The 22,570-nt window shown below is 45.3% G+C and overlaps 1 protein-coding gene across 5 annotated transcripts in view; it reads right to left on the minus strand.

Moving 5' to 3' along the window:
* AKAP13 (A-kinase anchoring protein 13) overlaps positions 1 to 16,808 on the minus strand; it is a 217,853-nt gene extending 201,045 nt beyond the window's left edge. For all 5 annotated transcript variants that reach the window (XM_075100605.1, XM_075100604.1, XM_075100603.1 and 2 more), the window contains exon 1: positions 16,590 to 16,808. The gene's annotated coding sequence lies outside the window, so the exon portion shown is untranslated. The remainder of the gene's footprint in view (positions 1 to 16,589) is intronic.
* Between the last annotated feature and the right edge of the window lie 5,762 nt (positions 16,809 to 22,570).

The raw sequence follows: 22,570 nt of genomic DNA on the forward strand, positions 1-22,570 counted from the left end.
GCACATAAAAGCCCTGCAAAGACCATCAGTACTCAAAAGTAAATTACACTAACAAGCTTTCACCAGCAAGTCTGCAAACGTTAATACATGTGAGTAGCCACGCTAAATCCACCCAAATTACCCATCTGCAAGACTCCCCTCCAGCTTGAACTGGACTTCAAGCCAAGGTAAGTCCTGGAAGATGACTGGATTTTCTCCAGTCTGCATCCCTGTGTTCAGCTACTCAGCGATGTTAAGCAGATGCGTTTTGAATGTGCTGCTTCATCTCGTGTAAAGGGGGGAGAAAAGGAAAAAGTCAGAAATAGTACTTATCTGAAAAAAAAGCAAATATTTTAAAATAAGTACTGCTACTGTTTGTAGAAGGCCCTGGAAGAGAGAGACGACTGAAACTCCTCTTAAAAACTGAACATATGTATTTAGCTGCATACGAGTCAATCTGACAAACGAGCTTAGTTTGGATTACTCAAATGAAGCCGAGGGTCCCGTCCCCCACCCTCTCCCTAAGTAAGCAAGCAAAAGTTTCTGGCATAGATACTGGCGTGTGAGACTTTACCATTCGCCTTTCCATAAACAGTCATACATCAAGCTCTAAAAATTTGCTTCACAGAAACATTTGCGCTAGTAAAACTCAATTATTTTAATATTTGTATGACACATGCAGGAGGGGTGCATAAAAAGGTTATGGTGAGCTCATTTAAGAATTTAAACAAGTACTTGATAAAAAGTTTTTGAATTATTCACTCAGCTCCACTATTAAATCAGGCTTCCAAAGGAGTCTTTAAACAATAGCACAGAGGACATTGTATTTATAACAAAACAGCAGTATTGAAGCTATCGCTCTGTCTCATAGCACAGGTCATTCATAATTACAGCTGTAAATGCACACAGGCACAGTATCATGCACTGGTTCACAATCCTGCCGGATTAACTGGGCACTTAGGATATTTAGACAGAAATGGTGCTGTTCTCTGGAAAGGTATATTAGTATAAATATTCAAAGTACTGCTTTTTATGCTAAGAAAGGGCAATTTTGTCCAGGACATCCAAGGTTGACAAAAGTGCTCAAGACCAGTACTACGCAAGACTGGGACAATCTTTTACATTTATTTGTACCAGCCCACATGGGCTGGCACACAACTATTTTTGCTAACCCCCCCCCAAAGCGTTGGAGCCAAACCCAACTGAAGACATCACCATGCATCTGAGCTATAAACTTTCATACAAAGTTTAAGCACAGCACAGCAATTTTCTGCATATTTGCTCCTTGCATACATACCAATTTCCCCCCCCAAACCTCAGAGCCCACTTGGAGTAGTGACCATCTCTGGAGGGAGGAAAAGCAGGGCACTTTGAAGAGGTAACACGAGTGGTGCTCCACTTCTCTGGTACACGCATCCGCTCACCACCTGCTTCCTTTCTCCCAGTCCCTTTTTCTTCCACATCATAGGCTGCTCTTGGTAGTTCACCTCAATGAATGTGAGCCAAGATTCCATCTCAAAATAACTACTCCAAGACCATTTCAGCTATGAGCATCACCCACAGAAACATGCCCATTTGCATATCGTCCCCTCTCCTGCATCAGTATGTTCCCAAATAAACTCATGGGCTGGTGACACAAGGTTATAAAGTTGTGAGAAAAAACCAGGATACCCTCCCACTGCATCCAGCCATGCACCCAGAGCAAGGGCAGGATGAGTCAGTCTCCCAATATAGCTGGTTTCAGGCATTTCTGACAGCATTACTTTAATGACAGTACTTCATTTCCTTCAGCCATCTTATTGAGAGCACTCCAGTTAAGTATTAATGAAGTGTTTTAACACTCTCACTGTCTGGAGGAGACGTGGGGTGTCACCTAACCAGCTGCTCAAGGGTGAGCACATAGCTGTTCTGCTCACCAACGCAACCAAGAAAAGGGTTTTGCATCACACGAGCTAAGGAGAAGTTTCGGGGGGAGAAGCATGAGCCAAAACTACCACATTAACAAATACCTCCAAGCCCTGGGACAACAGCAGGAGCCTTCCCTGAGCAGACCCAGCAGCACATCAATCCAAGACCACCATAAGCCATCAAAAAAAAAAAGCTAAAGTAAGATACCTTGACATTTCCGAAGAAGTGAGGGTTCAGATAGTTTTGTTTTGCTGTTACAAAGCCCAGCCATAGCAGCAGTGCCATCAGCAACACGCCTCCTGAAGCATTTTTTTTAAAACCCTTAAATTCAACTCTGCTGCTGTACTTCCCTTCAAACCTGCACCCACCTCCTCATCCGCATGTTCTTACAAATCTGTCTGAAGGACTGATTTTCCTGACTATGGGTAAGACTAAACACCTGCATCACTGCAAATGTAATTATGGCAAAATACCACAGCTATTTGTAGACTTCCTGTTCAAATAATATTAGTGTACCTTTGCCTTGAGCAATTATTTACAGGGCTGGAAATCCTGAAGAGACACTAGAGAGAGAGCAGAAGCAACCCCCCCTCCTCCCTCCCCATAACGCAATGATTCTTTGTATTAGCTTTTGGAATGACTCAGAGGGGAAAACAAAATCATCAGAACAATTCTTCATAAATCTGTCAAATGCAGAAGAGAAAAAAATTAATTCAGTTAAAACTCTGCATTAGCTTACTCTAATGAAGACAGGGAGGCATTTTACAGTTCAACTGAATTAGCAGCTCAAATTCAACTTCAGGCTCCAATGCAGGCTTTAAGTCAAATTCGTAAGCAGAATAAAACCTTATTAGCCTGTCTTCAATGTAATTTAATCTAAGTTAACTCTGAGCATGTAATTTATTTTAAGAATAACCCACTATTTCCCAGAACTGGATATATTGCATGCAGAATTATTCCCTGGCTAGTACATTTAAGGTTTCCCTTACAGAAATAACTTTCCAAGTATTGACAGCCGAAGAAAAATCACTGAAAGCTCTAAAAACATGCAAAAGCATTTTCATAAATGCATCGCATCCAGTTGTATTAATTCACCTAATATATTCCCAACCCATCAAAACCTGGCCATGCAGTCTCACATTAAACTGATGCTATATACGTGAAAGATTTTTGATTTGTTTAAAAACTGACATTTCTCTGGGAGAAGAGAGAAAAATGGTTGATATTTCTGCCTCTAAAAAGGAACAAAAGCATTCCATTCCCTCCCCCCTCCACTTTTCCCAATTAATGATCAAAATTGCAAGAAGAAAAGTAAAAATGAACATACCCTGTAAAGAGATCTCAATTCCGAGTTCCATTACATGACAAAATTCGTAACAATTTCTTTAGTTTAAATGAATACTATTTTAAGACTGTCTAAAGCTTCTAAAGTCACCTTTAGAGTCAATATTATCAGTGCTGCCAATACACAACTCTCACCCATGTCAGCACAAGCAGTATTTACATCCTGTAGCCAACCTAAAGCTCTGAAGCCCAGGTTACTATCTCTCCCAATCGTGAGATGTTCGTTATGTATTTTCTGCATCATTTGCGTTTTCTTAAATGCCCACTTAGTAAAAAGCTACTGAGATCTCCCAAGCTTAAAAAAAACCACCGAGTGAATTATCAGGGTGGTTTCCCACCGTCCTTTCTGCACTTGCTGCTGCAGTTTCATGTTGTTCCCTTCTCTCCCACTCCGAAGAGGTGAGTTTCATGCAAAAGCAGTTCAACTCATATCACCCATCTCCAAGCCTGCAAACCAACACATCCTTTCAAGTGAAGGCTACACCCTGCCTGAGCCTATTTGTATAATCTGAATAGGACAGACAGGGAATAATTATGCATTTGCCAAGCGAGGGGTTGTGATTTGAGAGGGAAATCCAAGCAAGATGCACGGACCAGGAGAAGAGCCAGACTCTGCCAAGGGCACGGGATCGGGTCTACCCTGCATCAGGTCTTGCAGCCACAGGCTGGCACAAGAACACCAGATGTTTTAACAGCTTGCACTAAAATCCTCACAAAGTGAAAAAAATTACTTACACATTTTAGCCTCTAGATTTTCCTCCATTTTGTGTGCATATGCAAAAGTTAAGGAGAGGGTTTCCAGGACTCGGCAGCACGTATGGCCCCGCAGCAAGCCGTGCTTAAAGCGGGCAGCTGTGCAAGAGAAGTGAACTGGAGAGGACTCGGACAGATGTTTCCATTCACGAACACTGCCAAGGAGCCAGGAATGCCGAGTTCACTACCTTGGCGTTATTTACATTTCACAACATCTAGTAATAACCATGCCACAACGAGTTTAAAGAAGGAAAATACAGCGCAGCGGGGGAGCATTTCACAACCGCCTTCATTACGGGGGCAAAACTGAAAAGTTTTTTTTTTATTCCAATTCTGAAACTTTGCCTTGTTTCATTTTTCCCCGCTGTCATCCAAACAGGACACCAGCATCCTGAGCCTCGTCTGCTCACAGGATGGCCTCAAGGTAATTACCTGCCATTGCCATTTTTTCCAGAGAAGTGTGCATACACTTACTTCTGGAGCATGAGGGATGATTAACTGTGCGGTCCCTGGACCACCTGAACCTTCTCCTTTAGTTTTCCAGAATAAATTGATTTTAAGTCTAGCACAGAGGACAATTTCTCCTTTAGCAACTGTGCCACAAACCAAATGCTCCCAAGACCAAACCTGGCGCTCCTGGCTCAAAAAATATCCTTACAAGCGATTGGGAGGGTGCATTTCAGAGGCATTTGTCCAAACCTCAATCCTGAAACCCAACAGGTTTGAGAATTAGCTGCCAGATCCAGTCTGGCAACCAGAACAGCTACTCCAAGCGCTGTGCCATCCACCCGAACACACCGGAGCGTTATACACAGACCACATGCGACAACGCGCTCCGTCTGTCCCGAGGTGCTCCCTGCAGCAAGAGACAGGAAGGGTGATGGGGAAAGCATTTTTTCACACCAGCTTTATGATCCACAAAGTCCCTTCTGAGCCCACAGCAGAGGCACAGAGAAAAACAAAGGTCAATATAACCCATTTCTATTGAAGTCAGTACTTGCTTGAGCTTTTAAAGGGGTTCTGGACTTCAAATACTTAAGCTATACACTCTGTATCGTGTTTCTTTTAAAGTGTCGTGCCAGTGAACATTGCCCAGAAAGGGAAACTTTACTGCGAGTGGGTGCAGGGCTCCACCACCGCCACAACGGGACACCTTCCTTCCCGAAGTAAACCAGACACTAATGCTATTTATGGATCCTGTTACAGAACCAGACAGGATTCCTAGCCACTATTCATCAACATGCAAATCGGTTTTATTTCATGGCAGGGAAAACAGATTTAAAAGAAAAATAAAAAGTCCTAAAGTTCTGCCTTACTTCTTAAAAGAAATATATGTTCGAAGATCAGTTGGAAAATCAACATAGAACAGTAACACCTGCAAAAAAAGGCTTATCACAACTTCTTTGAGACCACATTATTTAAAAAAAAAAATGGCAATTTCAAATTAGATCCAAAAGGATCATTAGGGGAAACCAAAAATCCATGGAAAAGAAGGCCAGCTGATGTACCAAGGGACAGACCTCCAGAAGAACATCCGCTCCATCACTTCCCCGCACCCAGAAGAAAGGCAGAGAACATAACAGTGAAATCTTTCTTCCTTCACAGAAAAACACTACATCAGAGTTTCCAGAGATGCATTAGCTGGACAACATTCACCAGCACTACTTTTAAACATGAACATTGTGGAGCCTACTGACTTGCCCTGCTAACTCTTTGGGGTTTTAGTGGGAAGTACAACTTTGTTCTTATGAGCATTTTCATAGAAGCCACCTTTGCATTTAAAATGCCAACCGTAAATGCATCTGCTATTCAGATAAAGCACCCACTAGCATGTAATTTGATATACAAGAAGTTTTACAAAGCTCTCAAAGAGCCCGAAGGCATTTGGAAGGGTAGACTCAAGTTTGGAATGAGTCTTAGCATATCATCAGCAAAAAACAATTCTATTCTTAGATATCTCCCTTTGGTGTTTCTTGTAATCTTCCCCCCACTTACTGCTTTGAGAAAGTAAGTTGTTTGGTTATTAGAGAAAAAAAAAATGGAAGAACCTGTTCTGCAAGGCACATGCACAAAGCAGTATCTTCCAAAAAAAGAAAAGCTCATTCAAAAGTATGTAAATATTAGGGCTGGTAACACAAACAAAAAAAAAAAACCACAGGAAACAAGAAATTAAGAATAGATCAAGACTTATTCGATTTCCTGGCTGCTGGATATATAGCCACTTTTCTGGGTTGAAAGTATCAAGCAAGATTTATTTTCTGAATAACAGACATTGGGGAGTTGACACAGAAATTTAAAGAGGCAAACAGAAACCCACATCTGCTCTAATCCTGCCCGCGCTGCTTAGCAGGCAAGGCCACCGACCACGGCAACGGCACCCCGGACCTGGCACATCACAGCCCAGGGTTCAGCATCCTCCACTAAGCAGTGAATTAACATTTGCTAACTTCAAGGGTAAGATAGCAAACAGGGCTCCTCCTGTATCTTCGCAGTACGCGGTCCACTGCCCAGGATGCACCCAAAAGTCTGCTCTTGAACGAGGAAGAGCTTGCTAACCCTGAAGCTGAGCAAGAAGCGGAGGTGACAATTAGCTCCCAACATGCAGGGTGGTCCTGGTCCATGCCATCGCCACACCGCAGCTACCCCTGGCTGGAAGGCACACATCCAAGCTCGTCATGCATTCCCCAGCTCGGGCGTATTCCCAAATTCCTCATTGCTGCTAAGCTCTCGTCTAGCACCATCCCAACGGCTCGCTCTCTCTTCTCTATCATGGCTTTTTTTTTCCCCCCCGCCAACTAGCCAGAAGCACCACAGTCCCAACTAGACAGAGTTTTACATCTCATGTGCCGGAGTTCAAAATGCTGCTCTGCTGAACATCACGGCCACGTTAACGTAACCGTGCTGCAACAGCTCCCCACTCCTCATTCCGACTTCCAAACACTACATCAAGTCTCCTTCTTCTTCATCCTCAGGTTATCCAGTGGCTCAGATCCAGCATTATCTAAGAGTCAAAAAAATAATCCCTACAAAGAAAGCAATATATTTCCTTCAATGCAAACACCAAGTGATACAGCATTCCCAAAGACAAAATTTAACAAGACTCAAAGTGTGCTTCCTCCAAAATGGCCTAAGTTTCTTTTGGCACTGAAATATCGCAAGCCCAAGGCATAAATACACACAGGTATTTATGCAAATGGTATTATTCTTTTTTTAATTATCAAAAGCACTGATGAGACTACGTTTTTCATAAAATTTGACAAAGATTTTACAGCTTAGTTCCTGGACAGGGGAAAAATGAAGACTCTCCTAAGCAGAGCATTAAAAGCTTTATAAGTTTACACTTACTTGATAATTTTTCTAATTTCTAGGCATTTCAAGTGCTCAATCTTTCTGTATAAAGCAACTGCACAATAACTGCATGATTACCATTTATCTGCCATCTCATAGTATTAATTGACACAGCAGAGGGGATGGGTCATGCAAGCAATCCAGTGAAGACAGGCTAAAAAAAGCCCACTCATGTTTTGTAGTTTCAGGAAGATGTATACATTTTTCAAGCACTTTCTTTGCCACAAAGTCCTCCATCCTCCTCAAGTAGTTTTGAATTTTCATTTCAAAACTTGCTCTCTGCTTACTGAAGTGTTTTCCCTTTATATGCCTGCTCTAAGTTGTTGCTGGGGTAGGATCTCTTATTAGTCTCAAACAGCCCAATGACTTCTGAACTTTGAGATTATAAAGCAAGAAAGTTACTGAACACTCACATGCAAGTCGATTGGCTAAGAAAAAGCAGCACAAAGTCCTGCCAAAATCCTAGCTAATCTGATAAAGGAAAAACCAGGGAGGTCTAAGCACTAAACCCCAGAGTTTACATAGAGCCAATTCCAGCTGCAGAAGGAAGCACATCACATTGAGCAGGGTACCTCTCTTCTTCAGGTCTGAGATCGCCTTAAGGTACTGCCTATAAGTAAATTGTAAAATTCCCAAAACACAGGAAAATATGGGACTGACACGAGTTTCATACAGATCAACAAATCCGACTGGAAGGAGGGAGAAACAAATTAACAAGACATACGTGACATGCAGCCGGTTACTACTTAAGTACTTCTTTAATTCTCCCACTTTCAATGCACTTCACAAACAATTAATCCTCTTAACATCCATGCAAGCATATTTATTATCCAAAGTTTTAGACTGTAAGCTCTTCAAGCAATGAGCTAATTCTTTTTCTAGTTTAATACATGGCTCATGAAAATTGGGACCACGGCCCTGTTTAACTGTGAAACGGCTGCCAAGAAATCAGCTCCCATCACCGCACTCCCCTCCAGCATCTTACAGAAGAGACAAGCAAGACACCCACTCAGGAACATACTTTTAACCTAGTTAATGCTCAAATCTCAGTCTCCATGCTACACGCACCCTTCTTCAGGCTACATTACCAGAAGACTCTAGTCAAGAATTAATTTGTAGCCCTGGCCAAGGTGGAAAAGTAGCTCCAGATTTCGGAGACTCCCGAGCCCATGTTAGGCGAGCGGATTCACACTCTCGTGCCCAAGCCAACGGGACTCCACGGAGCCAACGGGACATCAGTGCAGCCGCGCAGAAGGCACTGACATAACCCCCAGCATCATCCCACGACAGGTCTGAGGACAACACATATTTATTTTCCTGATGTCAACTCCACTACTTAATATAGAAAAACCTGCATTTAACAGAAACATTTGCAGCAATATTTCACCTTGCATCACATGAAAGTGTAAAGAGTCACCTGGACCTTGTGAAATGAATGCGCATTACACAAAATTTCCTTTTACGACAGTACATAAAAGGGTTTTAGTCTTTATTTCTCTACTCAGCCAAGACAACCTACCTTCTTCACAGCTGCTAGGAGAAGAGAAACTATAAACATTTACATTTAATGCAATGAAAGGTTTGCTCACCACCTCTTGTGTTCCACTGTGCTCTTAGACAACGATCACTCATCATAAAAATGGGTGGAGCAGCTGCAAACCATTCAGCAATGGAAAAACTGACTCCCATGTTCAAGAGAAGCTCCTGCAGAGGCTGGAAAATCCACTGAAATGAAGCGCTGTCATTACTGCCCAGACGGGAAGTCTTTCAGCTACAGATGCAAACGCATCTGCTACATAGCACATGAACCAGCGTGTTTTACTTTTATCTCCAGAATCATCCTCTGCATCAATTCAGAGACCTTCCGATCATGCTACAGAAACTGTTTTAATCTAAGTCACACAAACTCATTCATCTCCAGCTTGTTTCTAAAACAACTGAAAACCAGCACCCCCCAAGTACAAAGTGCAGACTTCAAGATGTCCAGTGCCATCAGTGCTGCAGCCTTGTTGCTGCAGTGAAAGATTCATGGTAGCAGGGAACAGAACAACAACAAAATTCATCACGTAGCATTGGACATACATCACATAAGCCTCACTCCTCAGCTGACTCACTAAGTGATATTAACTAAAAAAAAAAAGGGGCAAGTCCCAGTTTTTCTGCCATCTTATTTGTGGGTTCAGCAATTCGGAAGCATTCTGTGCACAAGCTCATGTGCCAAAACAAATTGCTTTGTATAAGGGTCAAATCTGGCCATCCTGTCTCCCTCTCCCCCCAGAAAATAAATCACTTCCCCCCTTCCTTTAACACCTGCTTCCTCCATCTGAGCATTCATTGTCCCACTGCTGTTTCAGGACCAAAGGCTTCAGCATCCCAGAGGAAACTCAGGAGGGAAACCAGCGTATAAAGCAAGTAAGACTCTCATTCACTTCAGCAATCTCACGCCTCAGCATCACCTATTTTCCCTCTCTTCCTACTGACAGCAGCTTCCAAGATTCAGCCGGGTATTGAGAGCTACACGTGCCAGGAAGCCAAACGTGCCACATATCCTGGTATTGAACCCCACTCTGCCCACAGACACTGGCATGGACTGCTTGCCTTGCTCCTGCACCTCCCCAGGGAGCCACAACCAACGCTGTGGGGCAGGAAACAAGGCTGCACAGACCGTGGCCTGACCCAGCACAGCTTTTCATATGGTTGCACCAAAGGGAGGGGCTTCACATGATCAGCAGTTCTGCACTCCCCTAAAACGTGGCAGGAGCAGAACAGCACCCCTCCTGCAGCCCAGCATCACGGACATGGCAAAAGGGACCTTCAGACAAAACCCATCCTCGGCATCACCTTCCATTAGGAGCTTTTTCTCCTGCAGGAGGTCTCTGCGCAGACTCACACACTTCAGTCTCCTCTACACCGAGAACAGATACCTGAAAGAACAGGATGAGTCGGCCAGCATCCGTGCGTGACACATGCCAGGTGTGTTAATCCATGGAAAAAGACACGGTGAGTCAGTAGTTTGAGTCTGAAGACAGCCCGGTTTAGAACAGCTGCTCCGTGCCAAACTCCTTGTTCGTAATGGTTTTACTAACTGCAGCATTCAGACTTACAGAGCAGTTACACCGCTGGGGACAGAGACACATTGGGAAAGAGGTTTACTTTCCCAAGTAACTCTGCCAGCAACCTCAGATACAATTTAGATGAAGCTACAAAGTACGTCACGGGTTTTAACATAACTTACTGCTCCAATTTGCATTAGTCATGGGTGATAAAAAGCACAGGGGATTCAAACATGACACATCGGGTAGTTTCTCTCAACAAAAAGTTCTGAACATCATCAAATGACATACACCCTTCTGCTTTAAGATGGCCACTTCAAATCATGCTCATGGACAATAAATCTTACCAAAATTCAGCCTCTTATTTGAGTAATTCATCACTTATTTCCCCTCCCATTCAGAAATAAAACCCGAAGTAGTTGCTACAGAAGAAAACCCTTAAATCCTTCCTTTTACACCAGATCAGGCTAATCTCAGCAGTGCTGTCACACTGTAAATGACGTCTCACATTAAACAACAATTTGGGCAAATTTCTCACCCTGTATTTGGCAAACGTAACATTAATTTAAAAACAGTTCAGCAAAAAGACTAAAGGGTAATGGCTTTTGCAAAAGGTAGACTATCCACCTGGATGAAGTAAAAAAAAAATATGCCAGAGACTAGAAGCAGTTGGAAGCTACTCTGGCAAATGCTAAACATTTTGCACAGCTGATTAGAAAATTTCACAAGTGCTTGAAACAAGGATGCACTACATCAGCTGTAACTACCTGCACTCATACATTTTTAAACAGCGTCTCAGAAGAGCAACTACACAGGATCCAACTCACTGATATGAGCAATCAGTTGCCGTCCCACGACTTCCAAGGAAATCAAGAGGTGACCTCATGCAAGAATCAAGCAGACAAGCAAACTGTGACAGTTCAGTTGCCGCATCTACTGATTAAAAAAATTATGACTGGTTTGGGAAAGACAAGAGCATCTAGATGGAAAAATAATTTGTTACGAACAAGTTATGGAATCACAGGAAAGTGTTAATTTTTTTTAATGAAGAGACTGGATCATTTTGAAGAAATAAAAATGTGAATTCCTGGTTCTTATGAAGGTGGAAAAGATTCAAAGGAAAATACAAGTGGTCAAGGAGGATTAACTTTGCTAAATGAACCCCGGCTACAGAACTACAGGTTAACCTGTGAAAAAGTACTATTCTAGATGCTGCAGCCAAGGCCAAAATCAAGGTCCTCTATGAACCGTGGAAGCCCACAAGGTCCACACCACCAGCAGTCCTTGCAGTGGTGAGAAACCCCACAGGAGGCTGACCAGGGGCACCTAAACCCAACCTCACATGCAAAACGTGCTTGGAATATACTCTAATTTCAAGCCCTCAACACAAGTGCAGTAGGAGGTGCTGACAGTTGTTTGAGGGGGATTTTTTCCTTACGCTTACTCCAATCCCATGTGCAATATTTGAGAAGTTCCCAATGTGCCTTTGTTACAGTTTGGACTGAGAGAACTGCATCACTACCCCAGCAAGGAATTTAGCTTTTTCTCACCCATAATAAAAATCACCCAATAAACTCTTCGGCATCTGATTTAAGAGGTTTTAAAAATATATACTAAATAGTCTTGTTAGACTGCCTGACCATGTCACAACACGCAATCCATTACAGCTACAACAGAATTCAAGCATAGTTTTTGCAAGATACCACACTGCATTACTTTTTAACAACTGTTGACCACTTAAAAATATTTGTGATCACACTTTCTCCCCCGTTCCTCAACAACTTAGAAGTGTACCTAAAATGGTTATAACAAAAATTTTTAAAAAAAATTATAAAAATGGCAAGGCTTATTTTTGCAAAGAAGATACATCTTGACTCTAGACAGAAATAATTGCAGTCTTAGGGAACTTGAAAAGGAAACGCTTTGACTTCTGGCTTACTGGCTTATCACAGAAACACATCTATCTCCCTTGTCGTCTTCACATGCTATAAAACAGGGACAGGCACCAAGTCAAATACTTTCTTTGCCATCAGAAAAGTACTTTCAAGGGTGTAGCTCCAGGAGCATTTCTCCTGGTGGAAGCACCAGAGCCTCTTCCAGGCCAGCTACTTGTGAGACCACAAAGGGACATGAGTCGGGGAATGGACTGAGGTAAAGAACAAACTTTTTCACTGAACTGATCCAAGGTATGAATGGTATAGAGAAAAAAAAATTAAGAGTCCATTTCCCAGTCTGGTTTGCTGAACAGACCAGCATGGTCCAGCTGAGGAACTGGAAGAGGCTGCTTGTGCCTACAACGATGCACAAAAGAGATCGCAAAATTACAGTCTGAGTTTAGGATGACAGTGGAAAAGTTTTACCTATTGCATGCTTCCACCAGTGGTCTCTGGAAGGACATTAAACTGCTTACAGGATTTGTGGCATCACAGCGTATTTGTCATGTAGACATCAACAGAGGAGTCACCCTGTTTCCGTGACAAAGGGCCATAAATACATAGAGATATATCTTTTTGAAAACGATCTGTATAGCTTGACTGCAGCAACAAGTTCCTGGCATAGCTGCTTTCCCTGGAGCACTGCCATCATATTTTCTTATCAGTAACCAAAGTAACTACCCAGCTAACTCCCAGTGATGTGCTCTGCCTTCTAGATCTGCATAAAGGTCATTTGCAAGGGAGAAAGGGAAGTTTAAATAAATAAATAAAAAGACGACATTCTGCCACATCCACAGCTTTGTTTCCAGAAGTAACTAAGAAGTGCGATGCCAGGCTGCAACACCATGACTGAAGTGTTTGACTCTTCAGTAAGTACAAGGAGTGGCCAATTCCCTCTCCACAGGAAGATTGCTGACAGCTGTTTTAGAGGAGAAAAAAGTGAAGCATGACTAAGCTATTCATAAAAACCTCATTGTATCTAACATCCTAACAACAAGTTTTGACTTAGAAAAAGCGCGGCGCTTCCTGGAAGTGACTGTTCAGGTAGTACATGCCAGCCCCAAACCAGGCTCCCAACTGGATTATATCCCCCATGGCAAACCCCACAGCAGCAAAGCAGAACTGTATCTACACCCAAAGCTATCAGCTGCTTCAGAAAGTCACTCATTACCTTTATCTATCCCACAGGTGATCAGCGCAAGCAAGCAAACACGTGAGCACCTGGCACCGAGCAGCACCCAGAATCACAAGCTGCAGGCTGCAAGGTGCTTCCCACCCCAGCGCTCCACATCCAGCCTTTCTCGTGCCTGCAAACTGGATGCTGCTTACGTTATCCTCCAGCTGGAAACCACACAAACTGCCAACTCCCTGTCCAGGAGGCTGGTAAAACACAGGGCCACGATCACTCAGGGACGGCATATGGTACCTTTATGGCCTCCTGGACTAACACTGCCTTCCACCAGGAGAGCAAAACCAAAACCAAATAGTTCCTCCATGCTAATCAGCTGCGTGGTTTAGTTTACTTCAGGCTATTTATGGCCAGTGTGGGGAAACCCTACAGAACTAACATTTAATAGCACTCAAGTAGATTGCAGAGATAACCAGCTATAGTAGTAAGTAGAAAAGCTTCCAAGCTACTTCATGGACTATATTATAGGCAAATGGATCACCACCAAACACCAGGCAGAGAAAACCGATATATTGGTGTCCTGGAAACAGCGTGGAAAAGAAATAGGTAGAGCAGACATGACAACTTCCACTGACAATTTTTTTTGTTAAGTAGCTATCTATTAAAACTAATTTTGTCAGCAGAAAATTATATGAAAGAACCCACTGCCTTTCTGACACAGGCGCATGTGCACACCACCAATAAGCCTACCAATGTTTTTTTTCCTCTAGTATAATTTATTGACCACTGCTTAATTCATGCTTGGGATAGAATAACCCAATTTCTTTAACAGTATTTAATCCTCCTCCTAGCACAGGAGCATACCCTAGACAAGAACACAGCAGGAGTATATTCTGCTGAGAGACTAGTAGCAAGTTTTGCACAAACCTGAGTCTCAAACCTTCCCTATACAGACTGGGTTTAGAAACATCCATCATCAGACAGTACCTGGAAGAGCTCTGTTTCTATGAGCAGCTTTGACTTCTTAACAGTATTTTCCTCCTTTGATGCTGCAAAGCTGTAAATCAGGAACATCAAGCTCCTGCCTTTCTCCCTGGCTGCAGTCCCTGGCTGGACTCTGTTACTCCAACCATGCCGTGTCCTCACCTTTCGGGCTATGCCGGCCATCCCTTGGCCACCAGAGCCAGATAGGAGATGCAGGCTGAAATGCGAGTGTGCAACGCAGTGCATCACACTACCTGCAGGAGACTCGTCATTCAAGCTACCTACGAAACCTGTCTGCCTTGCAGAACTCAACATCCATGCCCTTCTAGCAACAGCCCCAGGCTAGCCTGTCTGCCCAGCACCGGGCAGCGCTGGAAGGACAGACAGGAGACGTATTAGGCTCAACCCATGAACGCGGAAGATAGGTACATGCTTGAACTCGTGCCAAGGGACGGCACATGCCCAGATGATCTTCACCTTGCCTAACACACCCCTACCCTATTATCAGGCTTGTAAAGAAGAAAAGAAAACCAAACCCCAAGTATCCATGGAAGGTGACAGCCTGGACCAAAGTGTCCCAAAGCACAAGCGTCTTCTGAGCTCCTCTAGTACAAACAGCAGCTTCTATCCACAGGCACGGATGTTATGAGGTTAACATCATTCTACTCCCACTGCTGAGATATCTGTGTATAAAAATACACCTCTAACACGGTAATAAATGATTCATTAGTATCTTACCTTTAATGTACTATGTGGAACTTGGTTCACCTTTGCAATTCCTCAATAGCTCGGCAAGGGCGTGCAAAACATGAAACACACACCCAGCGAGGGATGGATTTTAAGCAGAAGAGGGTCACCACAAACAGAAATAATGTAGCTTGGCCCTTTAAAACCGATTAGATTACGTTAGCTGAAACTCCCAGCACACAAGACATTCATGGACCTCAGACCAACTGTCTAAACTCAGCTCTGAAGCTACATGCTTTACATATTTCTACTGCATCGCATATCTCCATGAGTACCTAAAGTTTTATGGCTGACAAAGATTACAGGGAACACCACAGCTACCAACTGTACTACAGAAGGGCAGCATTTCTAATCCCTCTATCGAGTCCCTGCCTGGTCACCCACAACAGAATCAGTACAGCGCACTCTTCAAAACAAAAACTTTTAAAAATCACTTTTTCCACTTCCAAGCTCGAGCTAACGTGAAGCCCCGTAAAGGACACTGGAGCAGAACCAATTACAGAGGTCAGCAAAATTGATCTCTACTAATCCCCACTCCTTTATATGACTTGTGGGGATAACACAGTCACAGAAGGCGGATTAATAAACCCCAGCAACTTACAGGTTAAGGAACAACCCCCGCAGTTGCTTCAAAAGAAGACTGTCTCCACTCGAGAAGAAAAAAAAAAACAAAACACATTATATTTTCAAGCAGCAGAACGAACGCATAAAACGGGCCCCACGGCATTGACCCTCTGAGTAACTTCAAAGGCCCGCTCAGCCCCAAAGGTGAGAAAAACCAACACGGGCCGGTTGCTGAGGAGACTCCGATAGAAAGCCCAGATTACTTTCTTTGCATTAAATTGAGATACAAAGTTGCGTCAGCGAAGCTGGAGCGATTTTTCTTTTTTTTCCCCCCCCCCCCCCCAGATCAAGATATCAATAACTTCAATAGCGAGGAAGTGGCGGAGGGCTGGGGGCCAGGCTGGGCGCGGGGTGTCGGGGTGCCCAGGCACCCGCTCGGGGCGCTCTCCGGGCCGCCCCAGCCCGGCCCAGCCCCGGCCCCGGCCCCGGCCCGCCGCGCACCGCCGGTCCGCAGACAATAGCGGCGGCGAGCAGCCGCGCGAGGAAAGGCGTAAAATAAATTCAAAGCAAATAACAGCAATAAAATTAAAGGGAATAAAGACACGCGAGGGAGAGGGGCCGCCCGGAGCGGCTCCACGCGAAGTTGCGCGGAGAAAAAAAAAAAAAAAAAAACCACCGAGGAAGAGGAGAAGGAGGAAGGGCGGGGGAAGCGTGCGAAGGCGCGGGAAGGGGAGGGGGGTCCCGCACCCCTCCCCCCCCGCGGGACAGACCCCCCCTCCGCCCCCACCAGGGGCCTCCCCAAACTTTCCTCCCCCCTTCGCCCAACTCCGGCGGGGCAGGACTCACCGCGGGGGCCCGGCGGGCGGCTTCGCCCCTGGCAGCGGGGCCGGGAGGGAAGGGAAGGGAGAGGGAAGGGGACGGGGAGGGGGGAAGAGGCGGCCGGGCCGGGTGCTCTCCGCCCGGGGAGGCGGGCAGGAAGGAGGGCCGGGGGCTGCGGGTTTGCAACCTGAGCAGCAGCAGCAGCGCCGCCGCCGCCGCCGCCGCCGTGCCCGCCCCCGCGCCGCCCCGCCAGCCCGCATGCGCCATGGGCCGGCCCGGCAGCGGGCGCGGAGGGGGTGTTGTTCCAGCGCGGAGGGTGTTCCATGGCGGAGGGTGGCCCCGCCGAAACCTTCCTCAGGGATAGGGCTCAGCTGCGCTTCCCCCGTCTCCCGATGAGGGAAGGGCCGGCTCGGAAAACCCGGGAGCGCCGGCCTGGGGGAGTGCGGGTCCCTCACCTGCCGGCCTGTCACCTGGCCGCCCCTCCCTCCCCTCTGCCCTCTCCCGGTTTCCTCAGCTGCTGTGGGAGATCGTCTGCTTGTGCTGCTGGTGTGAAAGGACAAGAGCAAGTTCTTATGCTGCGGGTTTATTTTTTTTTGAGGGGGATCCTGCCTTCCCACACGCTAAACTTAGGCTTTAAGGGTCTGTTTGGCTTGAGGTTACTTCTCTAGTGTTCCCACCTCCAGCAGCTATAAAGCCTCTTACAGAACACAAGCCACCCAGCCAGGAAGGTCATCCGCTGCACACAAATACTGCACATCCGTAGCCATGACAAAATCCAGCAGCTCAGCGCGAGCCCCGCCAAGCCGGCCCGCGGCCCTGCCCTGCTCCGCACCACCTTTCCCCTGATCCTCCACCATCGTGAGGTGTGTATGTGTGACTGAGGAACAACTCCCTCACCGCTCCCATGCCTTGCCCGGAAAAGCAGTGGAAGTGGCAACCCACCATTAGCAAACAAGTTCATGTGGCCTGTGGTCCATGTGTGGCTGGGTTTGAGGAGGCCCCTGGGAACGAAGATGCATGATCTGTTGTGGTGGTGACCTGCCTTCAGTTATCGTTCGTGTTGGAAGCTCTTTGGAAAAGTGTACATGTGGTGGCCCAGCATTTTCCACTCGCTTTAACCTACGGCGCATGCATATATCCCGCTAGCCCTGGCAGTGGCTGGATGATCCAGTCCACAAAGACAGTAGCAACACTGAGTTAAATGTGTATTTCGTGCCCTACTAGCGCTGGGCAGCCCCACCTCACGTCAACCGACCCCGAAAACATTTTACAATGTTTTCCAAAGAGACCTTGCTGCTGGCCAGAGCACTGGGCAAAGGTTGCAGGTAATTCCCATACATAATGTTCTCTCTAGGTAGAACAGAAATAACAATACTGTGTACGGTGCAGAAGATTTTTCTGCTGTGAACTTGGCATTGTCTTCCAAAATATGCACTGATGATTCTTTTTAAATCCATTGAAATAATAAGAATGGTTTCAACACTTACTTGTGCAAGGTGGTCATTTTGGAGGCTGGAATGTACCGGCATCATATACCCTTTCCAACCAGGAGCAATAGTTTTTCTTATGTGGCTCTAACAGGCACGAGAGCAGGGACACTGGACATATATTTCCATTTGCCTTCCTCCCACCACTACAAGGGCTTATGAGGCAGATCCCTTGGAAGTTCCCAGACTCAAGAAGAGGGGTCAGGCACAGTGATGGCTCAGGAAAGAGCACCATCTAGTGAAAAGCCACTTCTTGCAGAAACTCTGTCCCCTGCAAGTCTCCAACAAAACAATGACTAACCCAGCCCAGCCCAACCTACCTCGTAACATCTGAGGCAATCCTGCGCGAGGTAGCATGGTAACAGATAACAGATGCCTAAAATTTTCCATAACATGCACACTGAGATCTTTAGCGCTACCTTTTTGGTTGTCCAACAAGGGAACATTTCTTCTCCTCTCATCAGCTCCAGCCTGGCAAGTCAACCTCTGCCTTCTGCTGCCTCACCTGGAGCTGACACAGCCCTGGTCTTGCTGTTGGGGCTACCCGCTCACATTGTGGGGATCAGAAGCCCCAAAGAGAGGACTCAGCTGAGTCTGTACCAGCTGCGTACATGCCCATGCATATGGGCTCACACGTGCTGCTCTTGCAAATAGTTTGGAAATGCTTTTGGGGAGTTTTTTCAGCGTGAGAGTACAAAGGTGATCTGCCAGCAAGACTGTCAGAGAGTGTTTACCATAGTCATAATATTCTAAACCAAGAGGCAAGGAAGTTAGCGTGGAAAATATTGAGGAAAGATGATGCAACAGCTTTGCACCAAAGCAGGAGGATCAACTGATGGGTGCCATTAGTCAACGGTGTGATGGCCCTTTCAGTCAAGGAGGGTGAATCAAAACATAGGCAGAGAAGGTGTAATTTTTCCTGTCAGAAATATTCCCCTCCAGAGTGGACTTCTCCAGCTGCCTGCATATCCCCAGAGAGCCAGGCACTGGTGGTGACTTTGGAGGGGAATTAGCAAAGGTAGGCAGGGCTGTGGGATGGGTCGAGAGCTCCCCAGACTGCCAGGGGATCAGACAGAGGCTCAGCTTAGATCTGAGCCCAGGTCCCCCTTGCCTGTGGGAGGGCTCCTGCTTCCCCAGGACCAGAGACCACTGAGCATCTGCCATGGAAAGGCTGTATCAGCCACTTCAGATGCCCAGCCCATGCTCTCAGCAGCTTTTAATACATCTTTTACCTCTCCCTTCCCCGGGGTGTAGTCTGCGCTCTACTTTTGTCTTTAAATTGTTATCCATCCCCAAATTCTTTATTTCAAAATATCCTGTCTGCACCCACATATAACCACAAACCAAAACAGAGCGGCAGTAGATGAAGGCAAATTTGTGCAGCAGCTTTGTGGATGCCAGCCTCCTGACAAATCATTTGCCTTCAAATCAGCTTTGACACTGATTCTCCCGGCTTTCACCATTTGCCATACATCCAGGTCTGTTTTTTTCAAACACTATAAAAATAATAAAATATATCAGATGTTCTCTCATTGCCTCTTTCCGATTTTAATTTGTCACAAGCTTTGCTGCAGGGCTCCCTGCTTCTTGCTAGGGAACTGGATTTAAGCGCCAGTTGCACTCGTGAATGAGGCTGGAATTTGGATCTGCACAACATAATCTGAACATTTGTGCGTAGTGGCATGAATTAGCAATATGAGCGCATTGTTCCCATTTGCTGGAAATTAGCTGTCCTTGCAACTGAATAGAAAACAGTGCAATGTAGTGATGGAAGCAGCAACTATTAAAGATTTGTTTTCCTCGCGTTTAAGCAGCTACAAAACTGAGACACTGAGCATTAATGTGGCTGACAACAGCACGCGGCGTTTTCTTTGTGTTCCTGCTTGTTTGAAGCCGGTGCCTGGTAGTTGAGATAACAGCAGCTACACCTGAAGAGATTTGAATATCATTTTCCTTCTTCAAACTCTGCTAATGTCATCTCTAAAGTCCTGTCAGCAGTACAGTCTTTGCTGCAAAATTACGGACTGTGGTTGAGAGCAACTTTCAGCTGAAGTTTCCGTGTTCCCGTGAACGATATATCTCAGTTAACATGTAATAGTTCTTAGTGTGTCACAATCATCAGACATTGGAGTTCGCCCTTAGGACAGGAGATAGCCTGGAATGGGTGAACTGCAATAAAACCCACCCAGACCAAAACACAAACCCTGATAACTTGGAACATTAAACTAATGAAATCAAAGAAAGTTCCCTGGGTTCTTCTCATGCCCCTCTGTGAGAAGTCTGTGGGGCTTTGGTGGAAGGAGAAGGGGAGCAGTCTTGCACCCAGCTGTCACTCACCACGTACCTCAGCTGCTCATCACTGTTCTTTCTGATTATTTCTCAATTCTGGGAGGCAGTGCTTATCATTTGCTCATGCAGGTGTTTTTTTAGTTAGTTACTCAACTGGTGGGGTACATCTAGCAGGTCCACCTCTGCAGCTCCCGGGGCCCCTCTGTCTGCTGATAAGCTGTGCTGACACCAAGCTCTCAAAACTCCCCCTTACATATATCATTGGAAGCCCCAGTATAAATACTGCCTTTTCTTCTGGTCAAAATTTTCTAGTTACTTATGTTTAATGGACATGAAAACAGGTAAGGGAACATTTCTGCTGACAGTTCTGGCAGAACCACACCCTCGTGCATTTGTTACAGGGACAAATAGTCTTATTTCACATGGTATTTTCTTTAAATATTCTCAGGACCAAATAAATCATCTAGTGAGCTCTGTGTTGTACCTGCCCCTGCTGCCTTGCTAGGTCTGTATCAGCAGCTTCCAAGCAGTGGATGCAGAAACAAGAAATAAAAGCAACCAAAGACCGAGAAGAGCTTCACAATTGGCTTTGCCGTCCCGCGGGGATAAGGCGTGTGCAGGTGTGTTGCAAAGAAGGTGACGTTTCCTCCCCTTTGCCCTCCTCCTGCCTGGGCTCAGAAATAATAGTTACTATAACAGTAATAACTCACACAGCCTCTGTCTGCCTCTGCCAGACCTTTGGAGATCCGACACTGTTTGCAGAGAGACTCGAGTCGTTCCTGCGGGCTCGGTGTCCGTTCAGCCCTGTAGGATAGGCACTAGAGAGAGCAGAAAGGGACAGATGAAAGGAGACTTGCAGGCTGCAAACACTGTTATTATCAAGCCTCCTGGGAGGGTTTTGTCTTGCACTTCGGCTTTACACTTCATGCTTTGTCAAAGGACATTGTTAACAGGCGTCTGCTCTGGGCATCCTGTTCTGTTCAATATACCTTTTAATTTAATACTATTCTATTTCTGTCTTCAGCAAGGGTTGTTGTCCAGTTACGTGCAAAGCAAGGGATAGGCAAATCTATGCCAAAAGGCTTTATTGAGGTATCAGAAAACATCCATCAAATCAATTTACGAAACTGAATTATGTGGGACCCCAGGAGTAAAAAACGACAAACACAGAGAGTTAAATTGATAGCAGACCAGGATAAAAGCTTTTAGTTAATGCAGGCTGTAAAATTAATCAAATGCAGTATACTCCCTAAAAATTAGAGCAGTTTCCTCATCCCTTGCACTCTACTCAATTTCAGATCTAAATAACATACAAAGCAGATTAAAAATAATCAATACAGCAGATCCCACAGTAAAGCAACTAATCAAAAAAGCAACACATGCATTTGCAACCAATTATTTATTACCATCACCACGTGTGGCCAGGATGTGAACGCATATGGTATCCTTGGCTTCTCTTGAACCGGTGCCAGAGCTGATGGGTGTATTTGCTTTTTGTGTGAGGCAGTAAGAGAAACCGTCAGTGTCTATGGCACTGGGAAACATTTGCTTGAATCTTGCAAATATTACGAAGGGTGAAATGGGTGAAAACTGCATCTATAGTGTGGTTGTGCAGCAGTATCTTTTTGTCAGTCTAGGATATGACATCTCCAACTTCCAGTATTCAGATTTCCTCTGTAGGTGTATATGGACTGGATGACACCTCCCAAGCTACAGAACCTGAGAGAGGAAAGACCTCCAGGTAGCCCAAGGGTCATGGCAAAAATTTCCAGCTTATCCAAATATATAAATGCCATCTCCCCTTTATATCCTTGCATTTAATACTTACCCAGATTTTTCCTATTGATGTTCATGAACCTGCCACTGCAGAATGAAAAAGAAGTACTGAGAGAGATGCCTTCCTCAGGAAGGCCAACAGGGAGCATGTGTGTTTCACAGAGATCCAAGTGCAGCCTGGGAACTCACAACTTGGGCCGTGGACTTCAGGCGTATTCACAAAACCTATGGGCTGAACATGAATGGCTTTAAATCTGCTCTTCGAATTTCCGTCATCAGCCACCCACCAACTGTTTTGCCAACACCTGTGTGTTACAACATGTACCTGTTGCAGGCTGTGGTAGTTGGCTTCATATCTTGAGAACAAAGTAGACTCCCTTTATTGAAATTTCCAGTGCTAGAAAGCCAGCAAGTTCCTCTCCCCACGTCGTGAAGCCCCATTTTCTCACACACAAG

Source organism: Phalacrocorax aristotelis, chromosome 7, assembly GCF_949628215.1.
Source record: "Phalacrocorax aristotelis chromosome 7, bGulAri2.1, whole genome shotgun sequence".
In the NCBI taxonomy this organism is placed as follows: Eukaryota; Metazoa; Chordata; class Aves; order Suliformes; family Phalacrocoracidae; genus Phalacrocorax; species Phalacrocorax aristotelis.